This window comes from Rhynchophorus ferrugineus, unplaced genomic scaffold, assembly GCF_030347505.1.
Source record: "Rhynchophorus ferrugineus isolate W39M unplaced genomic scaffold, kcgeb_rfMv2 rfM11, whole genome shotgun sequence".
NCBI classification, from domain to species: Eukaryota; Metazoa; Arthropoda; class Insecta; order Coleoptera; family Curculionidae; genus Rhynchophorus; species Rhynchophorus ferrugineus.
The window spans coordinates 32,178,334-32,191,640 of record NW_027472590.1 but is presented as its reverse complement, the minus strand read 5'-3'; the positions used below and the strand labels follow the sequence as shown (position 1 = coordinate 32,191,640).

Below are 13,307 nucleotides of genomic sequence, written 5' to 3'. Positions count from 1 at the left end.
TTGGGCGTCCACTGCGTTCACCGTCTTCGGTGTTCATTTCACCACGTCTAAACTTTATATACCAATCCTTGATGGTTGATTTTTCTGTCGCAATATCCGGAAACTGGGCATCAATACAAGTTTTTGCTTCAACTGTATTTTTTTCCTTCAAAAAGCAATATTTTATCAACACGCGAAATTCTTTCTTATCTATTTTTTCACAATAACAAGAGTTGCTTCACTCAAAATGCTATAATTCAGGAACTAATGATCCGACACGCATCTTTTGAGGGTTATGGCTAACTAGAAAACAGATTAAAACAGATTTAATTCTAGTCGCGCCGTTTATGTGTCAGGCCGGGAACTCTTGTCATTGACTTGTTATGATGGTATTGGCAAATAGTATTGTGTTATTAGCTGCTAAAATGGTACTGCAGATGTCTGTCGACGTCAAATGAATAAATTGTGCAGGATATCCTTGCAAGGGAGACTGGTAATAGCGAGTAGCAGAAGCAAAATCATCCTCTTGCAATGATAACAGTCGACCACATGTTGCAAGAGTTATTAGGGATATTCTGTTGGCTAGTGCAGAGTTACGAAATATTGAAGAAGTACGAAAAATTTATTTATGTATTATGCAATTTTTTCTCAATAGATGCTTTTTGAAGCATAAATATGAACAAGGCACATTGAAAAACCTTATATTATATATATACAATCACATAAAACAAGAAAAACAAGCCGAAAGCCAGCGGAAAGTAGCCGTAAAAAGTTAAAATTGTAGCATTTTGGGTTCGAAAAACTATCCTTGATTGATTGATAATAATCAGAAAACAACATGTTCCTACAATATGTCATTCTTGCGTATTGTAGGAGACTCTATATTTCACAGCTCTAATAAGCATTTATATTAACGGTCAATTAATTTAATTTAATTAAACGTTAAACGGAAACTTAATCTGGATCCAGTTTTCATCATGTTTAGATGGAACAGAAGTACAGAAACTGTTTCGGCTCTCCAACTGTAGATTAACAAAATTTTAAAATAAGAAAATTTGTCCTCTCAGTCCGCATTTTCATATTCATATAAGAAACTTTAGTAGTAATGCATTTCATCTGTTTTAGGTACGGTGTAATGGATTGGAGGAAGGGTTGACAGAAAAGCTGAGTAAGGAAAATATGGAGATTAGAGTCCCCCAAATTCATAAAACACTTTGCTGATTAGATACTTTTTTGGCATCTTTAGAAGAGTGGCTGTGAAACACGAAAAAATACAAAAATGGAGTGAGAGTTGTATACAAACTGCTTCCTGGATATCACTATGTCTCACTACATCACTAAATTTATAAAGCGCTTTTTATTATCACTAAATTTATAAAGCGCTTTTTATTATGTAAAAAATTACCTTTGTTCCTATCACTAGCACAATTTTTCATTTTTTGTATCGATATTCTAACATTGCTTACATCGACCTTGTTATTTTGGTGTAGTTTGATGATGATCATACCTGTAACAAAATAAAAATAAATAAATACCAAGGAATATTGCAGTTTTATTGTTAGAAGCGTTGTTTCTGATGCAATTATTAGGTTAATTGTAGTTTATATAAATTTATATATAAAAAATGACCCGGTGAAACAGGTTGGTCAACGAAACAAAAAATAATACATTTTTATTAAAGGTGATGTAAATACCGTATCGCTATCACCATTCGATATGGTTTTAACTATTTTTTATCGAGTACCAGTCAACTATCTTAACTTTAATTTTAAATTATAAAAAATTGAAAAGTTGGAATAGTAATTGCGTGTTTAAGGTTATTGAAAGCGATTTTGTAACATAGGTTTCAAACACTAATTAGTAACCTTTTGCCACTTTTTATGGAATTTGTGCAAAAAGAAGTTTTAAGATTTCATATAAATGTCTGCAAATCAAAAGAAAAAATATATTCAATATGTATGCTGATTAAAAGAACTCAACAACTTCATTTAAATTATTTATTTGTATATTATAGACCCATCAGCTTCCAGGACTATTTAGGGTCTATTTAGAGATTTACAATATAGATCAACGGTTCCAAAATAAGGTGTTACGAGCCATTGTTGATGCTCCGTACTATATTTCAAATAAAGTGCTACAACTCGATATTCCTCTAGAACGAAGAGTAATAAAAAAAAAGAAAAAAAAAAGGAACAAAACAAATCTAATATGTGGCTCCTCATCGCCTTCAAAGTTATCAGTTGGTAGTAGTTAAAATAATATTGTATGACAAATAAGTTTAGGTAGGTATTAAGTAGCGAGGACCACTGAAAACAGTCGTACAATAATATATGTAATGTAATAATAGTAATGACTATTTTCAGTCCAATGCATGGTTTGACAGTTTTGTTCAATTCGTGATGTCAGATGAAGATGTACGAACCCTTTCCTGTATAAATTGTGAGAGAGAAAAGGACGGAGATAATTGCTTGGAGCAGTTAATTTTTATGTGCTTATATTTTCCAACGGTAGAATAAGCGAGACAGAAATGTATGTTACATATTCACGTACTAACTTTAATGTGTTAATTGCTATTTTAAAATAATATACTATAATAAATATAGATAATACAATAGAACTAAAAGAAAACCTAAAAACTAAATATGTACAATAACCATAAATACTAAATAAAAATTAAACATACACCTAATCATAAAAGAAAGTAATTCGTGACATAATTAAAAATGATCGCACAAAAACTATTAGAGCTTTTTTAAATAAAATAAATGCTTTATTTATTATGGAACGGAAGTATTTTTTACTAAAAATCGAGACAATTATCGAAATATTATTACCTATTAATGTCATAAAAACAGTTGAAAAAAAAAAGAATTGGCCAGTTTGGTGGCGTAGTGGTAAAGGCGATGGGACGGTCCTCCTACTGTTGCGGTAGCCGTGGGTTCGAATCCTGCTGGAGCATGGTCGTAAATTTATGTTTGTGATTATTTACAATTTGTGAATCTTCTAGGCAAGGGTGTAAAATCCGACAAGGAAAATGTTCCCAGTCACGCCAGTAACCACGCTGGGTAAAGCTGGATGTCTGAGGACCGTGGTTCGGAGCCCACGTTAAGGCCCAGTCCAGATAAACTCATAGTTGGTAAAAGGAGACTTTAATATATATATATATACATATAAAGTTAAAGGTATTTTACTTTTTATCACTCACAATTTTAATCTTTTTACCCTCTTACGTTAACAACCTTGAAAAATATCGTTCCAAAATGCTGCTACACTAAACACAATACAATATATTCTTATTTACAAGCAAATTACCAAAAAATCCTAAAACTATATCTATTAATACATACAAATCTATGTAATCATAAATTGGGTACATTTTTGTCAAGGTCGCTGCTCGGACGACAGAGCCAGAACGTTAAAAATCAGTCGAATGAAACTAGCAGAACCAAATAACAACTAACAATAAGTACACGACTGAAACAGTCGATAGTAAATAGTAACAAAATCAGTTGGACCGAAAATAGCGACTGAAAACAGTCACTAGTAAAAAGTAGTCATTTACTAAACAGTCAATAGTCGATATCAGTTGATAGTTGCCAACACTAGTATTAAGCTAAATTGTGTGTATATAGTAGAATATAAAATACGTGTAGTAGATAGGTTAAATAAGGTTTTTGTTTATTTTTATTTAGTTATTACAACGATTGTTATCTACATCTTTTATTTCAAAACGTTTTTTGTGTGTTAAAAATCTAAGTTTGATTATTTTTTAATTTTTAGTGAGCTCGTTATTTATTTTTTGAAGTCGGTTTAATTTTTTTGTTAAAATTATTTTGTTTTATAATTAGAGTTGCTCCGCATCGAGCACGTTCGCTGGGGTGTACTGTCCAGTATGCACCATAACCCCATAGAGTACACATGACCATTTAGTTGGAGTACATGAAGAGATAATGGGTACTAACTCTTTTATTTTTGAATCCTTTATATAATTTTAAAATTATTAGAAATATCCACTAATCCAGTTCACGTGTTTTACATCTTTTCACCGTCTGATTTTTTTTCGGGACCCCAACAATCACCTGAACGATCGTAACAACTCTGGCAAAATGTCAAGGATGTCTTAGTAAACAAAATATTAGAAATGTAGAGCTGTATATATTAATGGTTTCACCGCTTTTCCAGAAACTATACGAATAACTAATAACCAACGACAGACGCTCTATAAATAGTTTTTAAGAAATACTGATCTACGATAACATTTACGATAATTTATCGACGAAAATTCGAGAAATACGCAAAAAATATGCTCACTGGGACCCCAGAGTGCTACAAAGCATGCAAAGATACCCTGATCTTAATCTCTCTGAAAAATGTTCGATTTCTTTACTAAAAACGTGTTTTTTATTTAGATTTTTGCTGAGAAATCGGTAAACCTGACGTACTTTGAAGATATTTTGGGTTTAGAATACTAAAAGGTGTTGTTGCATTTTTTCCATTTCGGAACAAAAAGTGATGAATACTTGTTGAATATTTATTGGTGTTGGATCTATTTGAAAGTGAGATTTAAGTCCAATAGAATTAAATTAAGTTCTTAGGTATGTCATGGCTAAATACTAAACAATTGATATTCTCGACGGGTTGGTGGCGCACTTGCGTCGCGTTAGCATGCAAAAGGACAGTCCTTTTTCCCTGTCTATATATTCTTTTATTTTACATATGTTTTCCGTCCGTTTTCCTGTTTTCTGTTTATAAATAATTGTTCTTTGTATATATATTATTATTTTTATAATAACAGGTCAATTGAAAAGTCCCAGGCCTGACACATAGATGGCACTACTAGAATTAACCCCATATAGTCTTTTCCATATGTTTCCATCCGGTATTAGTTAACCGTAAAAAAGTAAAAGATGCGTATATAATTTTGACAGAAGTGAAGCAACTTTTGTTATTGTGAAAAAAATGAATAAAAAGGAACTTCACGTGTCGATAAAATATTGCTTTTTGAAGGGAAAAAATACAGTTCAAGCAAAAACTTGGCTTGATGCCGAGTTTCCGGACACTGTCCCAAGAAAATCAACCATCAAGGATTAGTATGCTAAGTTTAGACGTGGTGAAATGAGTGAACGCAGTGTACGCCCAAAAGAGGTTGTTACCGACGAAAACATTTAAAAAATTCACAAAATGATTTTGTATGACCGTAAATTGAAATTAAATGAAATAGCAGACGCTCTAAAAATATCAACTAAACGTGTAGATCATATCATCCACGAATATTTGCGCATGAGAAAGCTCTTTGCAAAGTGGGTGCCGCGTGAGCTCACCTTTGACCAATAACAACGACGAGTTGATGATTTGGAGCAGTGCTTGAAGATGATCAAGCGTAATAAACCCGACTTTTTGTGTTGATGTGTGACAATGGATAAAATATGGCTCCATCATTTCACTCCGAAGTCCAGTCGACAGTCATCCGAGTGGATTGGTTATGGTGGTGGTTATGGCATCTGTATTTTGGGATGCGCTTGGAATAATTTTAACTGACTACTTTGAGAAAGGAAGGACCATCAACAGCGACTATTATATAGCGTTATTGGACCGTTTAAGGACGAAATCGCCGAAAAACGGCCATATTTGAAGAAAAAGAAAGTGCTGCTTCACCAAGACAATGCACCGTGTCACAAGTCAGTGAAAAGATGGCAAAAATCCATTAATTGGGCTTCGAATTGCTTCCTTATCTTCCGCATTCTCCAGATTTGGCCCTAAGCGACTATTTCCTGTTCTCAGTTCTCAAAAGAATGCTCGCTGGGAAGAGATTTTCGAATGAAGAGGTGATCGACGAAACTGAGGCCTATCTTGTAGCAAATGACTAATCGTACTGCAAAAATAATATCGAAAAGTTAGAGGGTCGCTATAATCAGTGTATCACCCTTGAAGGGAATTATGTCGAATAAAAAAAACTAATTTTGGCAAAAAATGTGTTTTACTATGGTAGGCCGGGGACTTTTCAATTGACCTGTTATAAATATAAACATTAATATAACCAGAAAAAAAATCAAGAAAAAAAAAGAAACAAGAAAGATGAAGCTGCAAAAGGATTGGAATTATTTTTAAGATAATAAGTATTTGAGTTTAGTACCAAAGACGATTGTGCCATCTAGGTGATATTAATTAAAGTTAAGACATTTCCTAAAAGTAAGAAAAAAAACTGAATTATAAATTATATACCTTATTAAAACTATTATTATGTAGCCATAACAACAATACTATGCGTAAAATAAATAATTACCGAATAGGGAGCCTTATTCACCTTATTCAATTTGTGATAATTTACGTTAATAATTTTGTATCAAAAGTAAGTACAAAATATGGTTGTGCCATACAAAAAATCAAAATATTGTTTAGCCAAATACATGATTATAAGAATATGTGATTATTTTTTATCTCCCCATTTAGTTAACACCGATTAAAATGAAGAAACTCAGAATATTCATAATTTTTGCTCAGGGTAACTATCTATAACTAACAGCAGTAGGCAACTATCCCCGTATATAGGACTTCGATTACAATTATCATGAGCTGATTCTCTTTCCAGTCAACTCCACGTCCTAAGTACCGTTAATAATTCGAAATTCGGCGAGGTATATTTGATTGCAGTATACCTAATTTAACAACGGACATTTTAAGCGAACAAATTTGGTTCGGCATCTTCGTAACAGGCGAGCGAAAGACCGCTTAATCTCGCCAATGTTCCGGATCGTTGTTTCATTTTTTTATACTTTGCGGCCTCTCTCTCTGGACCCAAAGAAAGATAAGTATTCCATTTATTATCCTTTGATTTATTCGGACTTTTATCCGAGAAGAATGCTAATGAATCGTCCAATTTCTTATTGTATTATGATGGTTTTAACCAAATCGATTTTGAATAAAAAATGTCCGCCTTCCTAGAAATATTATCGTCTGGATTTCAAAAAGAAAATAGCGCTAGAAAGGGAGACATATGTGGGTCAAGATTAAAACGAATCGTTTTGTCCTTGATACAGACTTTAACTTTATTTTTATCGGCGATATCGCGAAAACATTTTGTTGAATATCAGAAGTGATGGTTTTATCACCCGAGTATTTAGCCAAAAAATTGATAAAATTTTATTTTTCGATATAAATTTCAATAACAAGTGATACAGTGTTAAGACGATTATTTATTGTTTCACACTTTAACGTTATTAAAGTTGCAAACATTGATTAATTATGTTGATAGTGGTCCGTGATTAATCCCTCGTCAGTTTAGGTGAACAATTTACTGATTCCATCCTTGTCGTGAATGATAACAGGCCGCATTTGGGGCTGTCTTAGTCGGTATATGCACGTACAGTTCAGATCTCTCTTAAAATTGAAATAGTTCTCTACATATTAACGTTTTCATTATGTTGTCCAATTTTTTATTGCTTTAGTGGTATGTGCCATTCTTCACATTTATTTTATTGTTATTTAAAGAAATATAGGTTAGTGTTTTGGGACCACTCCTGTGTCTGCTCTATACTGCTCATATCCCAACAACAAAAGAAACAACATTTGGAACATTTGCCGACGATACAGTTATCATAGAAAAAGATGAATATATGTCTAAGGCTGTTGAAAACGTACAATTAGCGATCAACAAGATCTACAAATGGATTACAGACTGGACTGTAATTTTCCAGTTCCATATAGTTCTCTTCTTAATGGTTCCAAATCTGTCCATGCTAATTTTGCGTTAAAACAAGGACAAATCGTACTACAAAAATGGTATCGAAAAGTTGGAGGGTCGCTATAATCAGTGTATCACCCTTGAAGGGAATTATGTTGAATAAAAAATACTAATTTTGCCAAAATAATGTATTCTACTTTGGTAGACCGGGGACTTTTAAATTGACCTGTTAGATATAAACAAATAAACGCACATTATATTTGTAACTTAAAGTATAAACAACAAAAGCAAAAGATCAAACAGACCAGTTAATTGGTCCTGTCTCGCGTCTAACCTGACTGATGACGAAATAATAACACACCAAACACCAAATTATCTATATAAACCAGTTATTTTTATGAAGTTGTCAGAACTGTTCCAAACTATTTTTCATCTATTTATTTGAAATAAGTGTCCGGAACGTATAATTATATTGCGCGTAGATAAACATGACGACACTCCAGTTTGGCCGGTTGTTGAAGCCTTTCAGAAACTCCTGCTATTGTTTTGGTACGAGCACTTTTTCCTGTCAGGACCGGTTATGTAAAAAACTGAGGGTCTGATTATTAATATGTATTCCGAGAATAGAATGATGCATCATACGTTATTTAATGAGTTTACGGAGCAACGTAGCGCCATTTTTTAATCGACTTCAAAAAAGGAGGAGGTCTTATGTTCGGCTGTATATATATTGGTAATGCGTGTTCACCGATTTCTCTGCCAACTATGGATCTATTTTCAAAATTCTTTTTTTTATTCGAAAGAGTGCACTTCCGAGTTGATCGCATTTCAACCAAGTCAGGATCCGCTGGGGGAATGGAGGAAATCGACGGAAAACCTCAAATTTTAGAGGCATGTACAGCTTTCACATATTTTTTATATAACAGAATCAAATATTTGGATATAATGTTATTACTGAACTGATGCAATGGAAAATCGGAAATAGTTCAGTGTAAAAACCATTAAGTTTGCTTTTTAAGCACTAACCATATCATATGAAATGGCGTAGAAATAACGTAGGCCATTGGTTCTATGGGGTAATAGGTAGACCGTTCAGCTCACATGCGGAGGACGTGGGTTCGATTCCCGACGGAGGCAACAACTTTTTGTTATAGTTTGATTAGAACATTTGTCAAATCTCCTAGGCTAGGTAGTGGACCCCGTGGTCTGAAGCGTTCCTTTTTTCAATCATTGTTCCTTTATTTCAATTTTTCTCTATATGGGATACGACTTTACTTGGACTTCCCATTATAATAGTTTATAAAACAACTGCGTAATTTATTGAGTAAATATCTAACACTATCAGTGGTTGGACACGTATCAAAGCAAGCATAGTGTTAAAACAAAGTTTGCCGGTTTATAACCTGTAGTTGTCATAACTAAAATATTGAAGAATTTTGCGTCTGACAACCGAATGACTTTGACAGGATCATTCGTTTACGTGTTCGAACGTATCAGCATTGCATCCCTTTTTAACTGGAATAAAATGAGAAGGAAAATATTGTCTGATTCTATATCGAATTTACAAACTGCGACAGGCAATACATTAAACATCGTGATGACGTATGTTCACAACTTCTTTGGATATACTATATGAGCCAATCCTTCGAATTTTAATATCATTTATCTTCTTATAACCATATTCCCGAAACTGTTTGAGTTTGTACTATAGTTTCTAGTCACATGACGTTAAACAAAGCGAATATAACGATACGATATCGATGAACAATGATAATTACAATACTAGACTTTGATTACCGTGGTAAAATTAAATAATTTCATTTCCTCTCAATTTAATTATCCAATAAATCTTTAATCGATCAAGATACGTTGATAGATTCTTTTTTTGCAAGCCTACCCATCGTAATTTATCTCTTTACAAGTCAGGCGTTGGTTAGTCGAGGGAAAAGCTAACGAAGATTGATATTTAGTAGTTGATTACGTTTAATTTCTTTTTTATAAATGAAACTAATCGTTTTAAATAATAATATGCTAACTTACTTGAATGTACCAAATTGGGAAACATAAAAAAACAAATTGGGCAATTCATTAACGTTTTTATTATATATCAGCCTAAATAAGTAAAACTGGCGAGATTGTCTGTGTTAAATTGGAACAATGCTAATAAAAAGGCAAACATTTTCCGGATTTCAAAGTAGGAGTAATTAATTTAATAGGTGTTTGCTATTAGAGAATGATTTAAAATTCCAATCAGGACATTTAAAAGTAAGGTCCTTTGCTTTTAATATTAAAGATTAGGGTAAGTTGTCATGGCATAATGAATAAGTAAATATGGACATATGGGTAGATGAAGAGATTTAGATTGAAACTATGAATACTACTATCGGATATTAATAGAAGCGTTAGACGAAATATAAATAAATTTGCTATAGTTTTTAATTTATTTAGAAAAATTGGTACATATATGCTGATCCAATTATTGTCGATTGTTTTCTACAATTTTGTCCCATCTTTGCATACAATATATAGACACATTTTAGCCTAATACCTACCTAAACCTATTTATCTATTAACAATAATATTTTAACTATCAATTTATCACTTTGAAGTCGGTGCTGAGCCCAAAAAATACAAAAATAATAATGTAATCTTGTGACATATACAAAAAATTAAATTACCAACAAAACAAATCCAAATTAACAGTACTGTTTGGTTTCTGCACTGATTACAAAATAGCCAGTTAGTAGTAGTTAAAATAATATTGTAAATAGATAAATAGCTTTAGGTATGTATTAAGCTAAATTGTGTGTATGTAGTAGAATTTTAAAATGTTTTTTTTGTAATAATCTAATTTTTAGTGAGTTCCTTATTTATTTTTTGAAGTCGGTTCAATTTTTTTATTAAAAATATTTTATTTAAATTGTTTATTTAACATCGGCAGACATCTACATGAAATAATAGGAAGCAATAACGGTTTTATTCGGTTTTAGCAGTTCCAATTATACTACACTTTGTTCATGTCACTATATAGGCTTTCTACTTCCCGCCCTTGCTTCGGAGACCATTTTTTAGATATAGAAATATAAATAAGGGGCTCCAGACGAATAACTAAAGTTAACGAGACCAATACAGATTAATAAACATGAATAAAATTATTGAGTGGTAATATAAATAGGAGACTGAAATAATTAAGCCATCCAACACACCACTTTATCATATAAAACTGAAATAGCAGTACCCAGTAAGAAAACTAAGTAAATATACTCTTTAAACTTAACGTTCCTAACGAGCAAATGCGACAGATCGATTATTTTAAAGCTGACCTACTTAATTAGATAACTCTGATTTAGAAAGAATTTACACATTCTATGTTTGTAGAAAAGTTAAAATAAATGTAAAATAATGTAAAATACTGAAACACCTTAACCAAGCATGATAGAAAATATTCTGACAATATCTATAAATATGTATAAACGATAAAAGAAGAATTTTCATTAAAAAATAATTTATTGAAGTATTCAAACGCATCGGACCAAACGACGGAATGGCCGATTCATTAGTCTTTGGAACAAAATACATCTGATTTTAAAATGATTTCATTCTTCTTTCGATGGGGTATAATGGGCGGCATTTTTTCTCTAGTCGTTTGTATATTCTAACAATAGCCGTAGATTTGAATAAAATATGAGAGGTTTCGTTACGTAACCTTAATCAGCTTGTACGGCCAGATATCTTCTTGCATGTGAGGCATATGTGTTTGACTTTACACATCAACCAGATGTCATCTGGTGATATACGAGTTATAGCCTCAGGAAAACATTTTTTTTTCATTATCTGCAGAATTTTTGTTAAACCATGGACTTTTGTGGGGTATATGATATCGTTTTGGTATTTGTCTGTTTTTTTTTCAGCTCTGGAACTGAATTTGGAAATAATTTTAGACTGTTTGGCATTATTTATGATGTATTTTGATTATTTAATTATTTATGAAGAAAATCAGACAAGCTGAGACCATGGATTCTTGGTAGAAACATTACAGTTCAGGATGTAATGTGCTTAAAAATGGACTGAGATGTGACTAAAGACGGATTGCTGTAGCTTACTTACCTTAGCAGTGGACTGTTGGCATTTGGGGACACCAAAACTTGGAAAGCCAAATTCATCTGCCGAAATAATGGTGAGAAAACATAAACGTCTTATGATTAACGTCACTTAATTCTGACTGAATTGCCATTTTCTGATTGATATTTGATGTAATAGATTTGATTTTATTTCTGGTAAAATCTTAGTTGTCACATTTGTATTTAAGAAATTATTTTTTGGAACTTCTCTGTCCGAGTTTTAAAAAAGTATCAGTGTTACTTTATTTATTCGAATTATGGTCGAAACATTCTGGAAATAGTCGGGAAGACTTTTATGTATTTAAAATTGAAATCAGCCTTTATAGCAGGATATATTTCGCAACGAAATACAATATCAGCTTTCCTACTTGAGCGGGCTCTGGGGAAATATGTCCTAACCTAACAGTAGGGGAAATGGAAGTCGATGTTAATAGTGGGTATACAAGAAAATGGTATAAGGAATAGTTATGTTTATACGATAACAAAAAAACTGATTTTCCGAAATGGATAGTGAAAAAAACCGATACAGGCAACAAACCCAGTCGTTGCCTTTCTTTGTACGCAGCATTAGTAGATAGCTATATCATATTTAATGTATATGTCATTATTTTTCACTTGACATTGATGTTATTGAATCAATATATTTATTAAAATGACCTACCATTTTCTCAATCCTTAAAATTTAACATACTATAAATTTTAATCGCTGATTGATTATAGCGGAAGGTAGTGTTAATCAATATTGAACATCTTTTACAACAAAATATTCACCCATAAATATTTGACAACCAATAAAATGGTCGATCCTTCGTGACATTGAAAATATTAATGACAACGACAGTGACACTTCGTATGAGACAACAAAATTGTTATTTTTAATATTTTAGACGCATTTTATTATTCGACTTATTTTCTCACCATATAGACCTTCACTGGACTTCCACAAATAATTGAGAACCAGATATATATATATATATATATATATATATATTCTGTAATCTTTCTTGAGATTTCCTTTCTTGAGATAAATTTTCTTTGAGACCTGAGAACAGGAAATAGTAAGGGGGGGGGGTGCAGATCTGGAGAATACAGTGGATGAGGAAGCAATTCGAAGCCATCGTTTTCAATGACTTGTGACACGGTACATTGTCTTGGTGACGCGATACTGATTTTGACCTTCCGGTCCAATAACCCTATATAATGATCGCTGTTGATGGTCCTTCCATTTTCAAGGTAGTCAATGAAAATTATTCCATGCACATCCCAAAACACAGACGTCATAACCTTGCCAGCCGACTGTAGCGTTTTCTCACGCTTTGGAGTGGGTTCATCGTGTGCAATCCACTCGGATCACTGTCGATTGGACTTCGGAGTGAAAGGATGGAGCCATGTTTCATATATTATCACATATCGACGCATCGTTCGGGTTTATTACGCTTAATCATCTTCAAACACTGCTCCGAATCATCAACTCCTCGTCGTTTTTGGTTAAAAGTGAGCTCGCGCGGCTCCCACTTTGTACAGAG

At 32.6% G+C, this 13,307-nt stretch overlaps 1 protein-coding gene and 1 long non-coding RNA gene across 2 annotated transcripts in view; both read right to left on the bottom strand.

Annotated features, from left to right (window-relative positions):
• The window catches only part of LOC143204537 (uncharacterized), a 19,204-nt gene extending 7,330 nt beyond the window's left edge, over positions 1-11,874 (bottom strand). Inside the window, exons 1-2 of the long non-coding RNA XR_013007625.1 lie at positions 11,768-11,874; positions 1,385-1,486 (exon numbers count right to left, since the gene is read on the bottom strand). This is a non-coding gene — a long non-coding RNA (uncharacterized LOC143204537). The remainder of the gene's footprint in view (positions 1-1,384; positions 1,487-11,767) is intronic.
• LOC143204521 (insulin-like growth factor 1 receptor) overlaps positions 1-13,307 on the bottom strand; it is a 279,129-nt gene that overhangs the window by 84,609 nt on the left and 181,213 nt on the right. The gene's annotated exons all lie outside the window — the stretch shown is intronic.